Below are 7500 nucleotides of genomic sequence, written 5' to 3'. Positions count from 1 at the left end.
AGGTGTGATGGGTCTGGGGCTTAAAGTCATGGGGAGTCGAGGTTGTGTAACTTTAAAGAGTGTTACACGTCACAGCGCTGTGGAATTCTGTTTCTCACCAGCTCAGGTTTTTGGTGAGATTGTGATAATGTTTCTGCTTCATGACGCGACACGTATGAAGTGTGTTCTGTAACAGAAAGGTGTTGGCTTTAACATCAGAATATCTGCATGTATGATCTGTTCAGGTAAGGTTCTGTTTGTTCTGGAGTGAAGAAGGTTCTGGTTGTTCTTCTGGAGTGAAGAAGGTTCTGTTTGTTCTGGAGTGAAGAAGGTTCTGGTTGTTCTTCTGGAGTGAAGAAGGTTCTGTTTGTTCTGGAGTGAAGAAGGTTCTGGTTGTTCTTCTGGAGTGAAGAAGGTTCTGTTTGTTCTGGAGTGAAGAAGGTTCTGGTTGTTCTTCTGGAGTCGATGTGGAGTTACACTGGATTTATCTCTAACCTTCAGTCATCTGCGTGAGCAGTAAAAAATTTGTTCTAGTTTAAGATGTTAGCTTGTGTCTCGTCACTTCTCTTTTTATTTTTAATGTTAATGTGAACCTCAGATCTGTTCGAGGAAGGTGTGTGAGCGTGTGTGTGTGCGCATGTGTGTGTGTGTATGCGCATGTGTGTGTGTGTGTGTGTGTGTGTGTGTGTCTTACATGAAGATGAACAGTTCAGACAGCATGAGGTAGCAGTCAGCACTACTGCAATCCTTATTCAGCAAAATTCACTCTCTCTCTCTCTCTCTCTCTCTCTCTCTCACACACACACACACACAGTGTCAAGAGACAGATGATATGCACTCACTCCCTGTTGACTCCCACAGTGTGTGTGTGTGTGTGTGTGTGTGTGTGTGTGTGTGTGTGTGTGTGTGTGTGTGTGTGTGTGTGTGTGTGTGTGTGTGTGTGTGTGTGTGTGTGTGTGTGTGTGTGTTGAGAGGTACAGTGTGTGTTGTCTCCTAAAGAAACTTTTGCTTCTTGATACATACAGTACATGGAAGTTTAGTCCACATTCATCTACACTCTGAGGCTCTAATCAGCTCCTCCATCAGCTCCTCCATCAGCCCCTCCATCAGCCCCTCCATCAGCCCCTCCTTTCGCCCTTCCATGAGCTCCTCCCTTCGGCCCCTCCATCAGCTCTGCTCACATGAGTTTATCAGAGAAGGGATGAAAAGAAAAACAGACAAAGAAAATAGAGCATAAAGTGAGAAAGGAGACATAAAGAACAAAAATGGAAAAGATAAGAAATAAAGTTGAAGAAAAAAGAGGATGGAAAATAAAGATGGTAAGAAAGGAAAGGGGTATAAAGCACGGTGAGAACGAGAAAGGAGTAACAAAGACGTGTTTTTTAAAGTGAACCAGCTGTTGCTATAGAAACGATAAAATCTCAGAATCAACACCTTAATATAAAGTGCTGCTGTTAGAGAGACGACCAATCAGATCACAGGACTGTTAGAGAGACGACCAATCAGATCACAGGACTGTTAGAGAGACGACCAATCAGAACACAGGACTGTTAGAGAGATGACCAATCAGAACACAGGACTCTGCCCCGTTTATTTATATGACTGCAAATCATGATGAGATCGGGAATTGTTTCTCTCTCTCTCTCTCTCTCTCTCTCTCTCTCTGTTTCACTCTCTCTCTCTCTTTCTAGTCATTAAATTGCTCTGAACAGGAAAAATCTAAAACCCTCTTACTTCTAGAAAGTAAAGAAACTACAATTAAGTGTTTGTGTTTGTGTGTGTGTGTGTGTGTGTGTGTGTGAGAGAGAGAGAGAGAGAGAGAGAGAGAGAGAGAGAGAGATTAAAATATAAAAATAAGTTTTTCTTCTTTTCCTCATGTTGGTTAAACTTTATGTTTGTTGCTTAATAAACTAAAGTCTCACCAAAGGAACAGATGATCAGCTTCCTGTTCCTGGCTGACAGGAGAGGAACCTGCTGTGGTCTTCTGCCATTGTAGCTCATCCACCTCAGGCTTCTCTGTGCTTGATTCATGTACAAAGTGATGATCAGAGTTACTGTAGTCTTCCTGTCAGATTAGACCAGTCTGATCATCTCCTCTGATCTCTCTCATTAACACTGTTGCAGCCTGCAGACCCTCTGCACACAGGGGGCTTTTTATTTCTTTCATCGTTCTGTGTAAACTCTAGTCTTTTGTGTGAAAATCCCAGGAGCAGATCAGCAGATAGTGAAATATTCAAACCAACAACCACGTCACGGTTACAGTCCCAGACATCAGACTTCTTCATAGTTTATAGAGTGTGCTGCTGCCACGTGATTGGATGATTAGTGAACTGCATGAATGTGCAGATGTTCCTAATTAAGTTGCGAGTGAGAATTTTACGTTACCTTACAGTTTCTTGCACTTGTTCTGTTAAATAAATAGATTCTTTTCTTTGTCAGCATTACATCCAATGCTGCAGCAGGTCCACTGATTTATTAGCGTGCGATTAGCTCAAATAGCTGCCATTGATTAGTGTCGGCTCGCTGTAGAGTTTTGAACTGCGCTCATCAGACCAGCTGCTTCTCTCCTCCTGTAACGACAGAGCAGTATGTTAGAGAAGATGTGAGAAAGCGTCTGATGATCTGGGATCCGGCGTCGGCCCACGTGCCTCCTGCAGCAGCCGATGTGTCGCTACGCTTGGCTAACATGAGCATGTGCTAAGTTGAGGCTATGATGTGGCAAGTGAGATGTTTTTAACACTGCTACACAAACACACACACACACAAAATAACAGATACCAAAGAAACATGAGTAAGCAAAATTTATGTTTTTTTTCTTTTAAAGTACTTTCTATGATTTTTTTTTTTCTTTCACATCGCCACTGAAAACAGGAAGTGCCGTCAGCATTGCCATTAGCTAGCAGGCAATGTAGCTAACTGTCGCTCTATTCCCTGCCACATTTTTTTCACATTGTCTTGTGGAAAATTGACTCGAGTCAGTTGTTGTCATGTTGTTAAAGTGGCCCTGACCACATGACACTAGCTACTCCTCTTAGCATTGAAGAAGAATTATGGTGAGAGTTTCTGAGATATACGACGTCACGAGGCCGAATTAAGCATCTCTGTTGCCCTGTTACTTTACTCTTCATTTACTGAGAGGAGTTAGATCGCTTGTTAGCAGCCCACACGAACAAGCGGGATTTTTATATTACCAACTTCATCTATAGATAACTTTTGTGTAAACTAGAGTCTAAGTTTGATTGCAAGCTAATTCGGCCAATTTGATTGCGGACTAGCTCATTTTTAATGATTGTATTGTTATATTTTACAGCTGAGAATATTAGCAGACTAGCAAACATTAGGCTGTATTATATTGGATGAACCAGTAAAGTTTGATGGCAAACTAACTAAAATTGGGCAAATCACTAGCTAGGTAGCAAGCTAGCATTGAGTAAGCGAAGTATTATATTGTGTAATTAAAAAGGTAGGCAAGGTTGTTAGCAGGCTAGCTAGCATCAACTTTAATTTAGTGATTTACTTGGGTAGAAAATATTTTGGGGAAAATACAATTTCACAGATATGTAAAAGGGCATCGCAATAACAACTAGCATCACAGTAACAACTAGCATCGCAATAACAACTAGCATCACAGTAACAACTAGCATCGCAATAACAACTAGCATCGCAATAATAACTAGCATCACAGTAACAACTAGCATCACAGTAACAACTAGCATCACAATAACAACTAGCATCGCAATAACAACTAGCATCACAATAACAACTAGCATCACAGTTACAACTAGCATTCTACCTCCACTACAAATCAAGGAGTTTTGCACTAAGTTGCACACGTTGCACTTTATGTGGCTAGGACAACTTGCTTTAAGTCCTATAAGCTCTGTGGTGTTTTCCGTCCTGGAGAAACCTTGTTTCATTTCACTGTTAACTGTGTCAGCTACGTATATAGTCGAAAAGACAATAAAAGCATCCTGACTTGTGTATTTTTAGTTCTGATCTTCATCCTACCTTCACCACGGCCATTTTATTTCTGTTGCGCTGCAGTTTTAAGGTTGTGTTTGTGGTGGTGGTGGTGGGGGGGGGTGAGTGTGAGAGAGGGAGAGAGATTTCACTCTTCTGTAAACAACTGGATGAATGGAATAACCACAGAAATGAATAAGACTTGAAACGGCTGCTGAAATGATGAAGCGTGATGCTCCGTGGCTGAGCCGCTCTGCCGTCTGTCACCGCGGCGGCGTGTTCCAGCGATTCATTCATGCAGAGAAATTATATAAAAACAAAAAAAAAAACAAAGCTGGAGGCTGAGAACAAAACCACCGTTCACTTTGTGCAGGAAGCTGAAGACATCATGTCTCACACCAGACTGACACAGCATTAGGAAGCCACTGGTTGTCTGGTCAGATTCCTTACTTTACTGCAGTCTTTCACTTCACGTTTTTAATGTTTTTGGCTAAAAAATGATTAGGAATGTATTTACCTACAGGTCCTACATGAAATGGTCTCACTGGAGCACTTCATCCCAGCACGAGTAACATCTTCTTCACATGATGACTGGTCTGTGAACATTTGTTGATTCTCAAAAATCCTTTCCTGGTTGTTCTTAATGCTCGCACTCTGACCACCCATCTATCAGAGCAATCCACACATGGCTTATCTCTGTTTTTAGATCCTTTTACATGCATTTTGCATCATCTGGAACATCTGTGTCGAGCTCCACAACAGGACAGGTCAATGCTCATGCTGTTACCCATCTCCTCTTTTTTTTTGGGGCTGTCGTGGCCTAATGGTTAGAGAGTCTGACTCATAACCTGAAGGTTGTGGGTTCGAGTCTCGTGCCAGCCACGACTGAGGGGACCTTGAGCAAGGCACCGAACCCCAGAACTGCTCCCCACTGCTCTGTGTGTGTGTGTGTGTGTGTGTGTGTGTGTGTGTGTGTGTGTGTGTGTGTGCACTGCTGTGTGTGTGTGTGCGTGCACTTTGGATGGGTTAAATGCAGAGAGCCAATTCAGAGAACGAAGCAGTATGATTTTTGCTGTGATAGTTCATTGTATGCATCATTTGGAAGAATTAATGTTTTTTGTACCTTAGCCATTTCCATCTCCTCCTCATCCTCCTCATTTTTTGGTTCACATGTTAAAAAACATCTGTGTGCAGACATCTTCTTGTCAGGACGTTTAGCTCTTTGCGTCATCTCCAGTGGGCTGTTCGGGTCCCATAGAACTACTGTACTATTCATCTGGAACAGTCTTATCAATCTCCTAGAGTCTGTCTGAATCATTCTGATAAAGATACTGATCTGTTGTAAAGTTTTGCTGTATCCATCTCCTGAAATCCAGAGTAGCTGAAACAGCTGGATCTTCTTCTTCTTTGGACATTTCACAATTTGCATTATTTGGTAAAATCATCTGGAAAAGGCACACTGTACTAGTCAGGATGGTTAGCGCCGACCTGGGCCGTATCAGTCTCGTCCTTGTCAGTACGATTCACGGTATGCATCATTCGGAACAACCGCACTGGTCTCCCAGTCATGATGGTGTACTGTTGACTTCATCTGAAGCAGTCGTATTGTTAACCATATTGCGACTATTCACTAGTATTCTTCAGATATCTGGACTGTTGTGAGAGCTGTGACAGTTGATAGCCATTCTTCTCAAGTATATCCTATGTTGGGATCAGCCAGATGTGCTCAATCAAGCCATGTTTTGTGTCTAAAGTTTGTTTTTTTATTTTTGCTTAAGTTTATCTAGCTAACATGCACAGCAGGCCTACAGCTACCAGTGTATCATCTGGTCTCTCTGCTGTTTTTCTGTTGTAGGCATCACTCCTACACCGACCGAGGGTCTGCAGCCGCTGGAGGAGAAAGGAGACACAGAAAGTAAACAGGAGCTGGTCAACACCTGAGGAACACACACAGGTGATTGTTTTACCATAACGCATTTTCCTGAACAGGAAGCTGAAAACTTACACTGTCTTATGGGATGCACTTAATTCCAGGGATTTCAGAACAGCGTAACACATATTGCATCATCGGGCCTATTTGATCATCTAACCCTAACCGTAGTTTTTGGTTGTTTATTTGTTTTCTAAAATAGCTTAACTGTAAGATAATAAAGTATAATAGATATAAAATATAAAATCTACCTGTATGACTTTGTTCCTTCATTATTTATCGTAGGTATGCTCTTTTTTTGAAAGAGGGCGTTTTTCCAAGACCGCCAGAAACACACCCACTTTACGTCGTGGTAACGGAACCGCTGGAATTTAGTGAACACCTCTGTCTTATCTCTTCTTGGAATAAATGATAATGCCTGTGTGTATGTATGTTTTAGTTAATGCCATCTCGATTCTCCTCAAAATAGTCATCAGGACAGAGCTGATAGAATCACAAAAGCATTCACTTCTGGTGTTGTGTGTGTCTGAGAAACTGCTGTTTGGTAAAGATGTCTCAGGGCTACCTGCAGGAAGGACTTAACTGCAGGATCGGTGCTCTGTGTGTCATTTCCTCTGCAGTCTAGAAAGTTCTCTTTGATCTGTCCTCCAAAGCTGAGATAAAATGCTCCCCAAACAGTCATTTGGGCTGCAAGCCTGGTTAACGACTTCAGTAATCATCATCTTATCAGCACCAGGCCTGAGTCAGGAAACCCCTCAGGACTGCAGTTCAACAGCGAGAAGAATAAAGGAAGACTTGAAGAACTGAAGTGGTTTAAAATGAAGCTGTGATTTGAGTATAGTGGAGACTTCACTTAGGGGAAGGTTTGAGCTTTAAGTCTTATGAAAAAGGAAGTGGCCTTCATGATCTTGTCTCATGCCTTTAGAATTGATAAAGCAAAAGCTTTGACTAAGATTGACAAGTACTGGAGCCACACCTCTATCAACAGTACAATGGCCACACCCCATTCACTTGAACTCACAAGTTTCTTGATTTTGACTGACAGGCACTTAGGCCACACCCCCTTCACTGGGCCTGACAGAATTTTCCACCTCCTTCAGTATGAGTTACTGGAATAGTGGACAGACCTCCTTGATTGCAGCTGTCAGGCAGAGAGACCAGTAACTATGGCCACACCTTGAGTGGGACTGACAGAACCGATGCTACACCTGCTGTTTCAATCTGAACTTCCTCAAAGGTCACGCCTCCTTCCTTGGACCTGACAAGTATAGAGACCACACCTCCTTTACTAAGATGGACAGAGGCCACACCTCCTTCCTTATACCTGACAAGTACAGTGGCCATACCTTCTTCACCAAGACTGGGACCAGCTGGTACAAAGGCCACACCTCCTTTACTAAGATGGACAGAGGCCAAATCTCCTTGCTGATGGTCAAAATGGAGAGTTCCTTACTTAAACCCACAGCCCTGGCTGCTGTTCTCCCAAACTGTGGCCATCTTGACTTTTCCTCAGATGGGTGGTCCCAAATAGGACCTCTGCTGTGAATTAATGAGATGTTTCTGCTCCAAACAGAAACCTCCAGTAATAAAGAGCCACTTTCTGTTTGTGGAAGCTGTAACCTGCAGCCTGC

General features: G+C 42.6%; 1 protein-coding gene and 1 long non-coding RNA gene across 9 annotated transcripts in view; one reads left to right on the top strand and one right to left on the bottom strand.

Moving 5' to 3' along the window:
* The window catches only part of LOC113648006, a 1621-nt gene extending 228 nt beyond the window's left edge, over nucleotides 1-1393 (bottom strand). The window contains exons 1-2 of the long non-coding RNA XR_003441806.2: nucleotides 674-1393; nucleotides 1-484 (exon numbers count right to left, since the gene is read on the bottom strand). The exon at nucleotides 1-484 is cut by the window's left edge and continues 228 nt beyond it. This is a non-coding gene — a long non-coding RNA (uncharacterized LOC113648006). The remainder of the gene's footprint in view (nucleotides 485-673) is intronic.
* fam110b (family with sequence similarity 110 member B) overlaps nucleotides 1-7500 on the top strand; it is a 31982-nt gene that overhangs the window by 15385 nt on the left and 9097 nt on the right. For 5 of the 8 annotated variants that reach the window (XM_027155042.2, XM_027155043.2, XM_027155046.2 and 2 more), the window contains one exon: nucleotides 5795-5893. The gene's annotated coding sequence lies outside the window, so the exon portion shown is untranslated. Of the gene's footprint in view, nucleotides 1-4493; nucleotides 4534-5794; nucleotides 5894-7442 lie in introns of those variants that run through there. The other 3 variants (XM_027155044.2, XM_027155047.2, XM_047820583.1) reach the window with 2 other exon arrangements.

The sequence above is a fragment of the Tachysurus fulvidraco genome, chromosome 11, assembly GCF_022655615.1.
Source record: "Tachysurus fulvidraco isolate hzauxx_2018 chromosome 11, HZAU_PFXX_2.0, whole genome shotgun sequence".
Classification (NCBI taxonomy): Eukaryota; Metazoa; Chordata; class Actinopteri; order Siluriformes; family Bagridae; genus Tachysurus; species Tachysurus fulvidraco.
The sequence above is the reverse complement of the archived record's forward strand: the minus strand, read 5'-3'. Positions and strand labels throughout refer to the sequence as shown.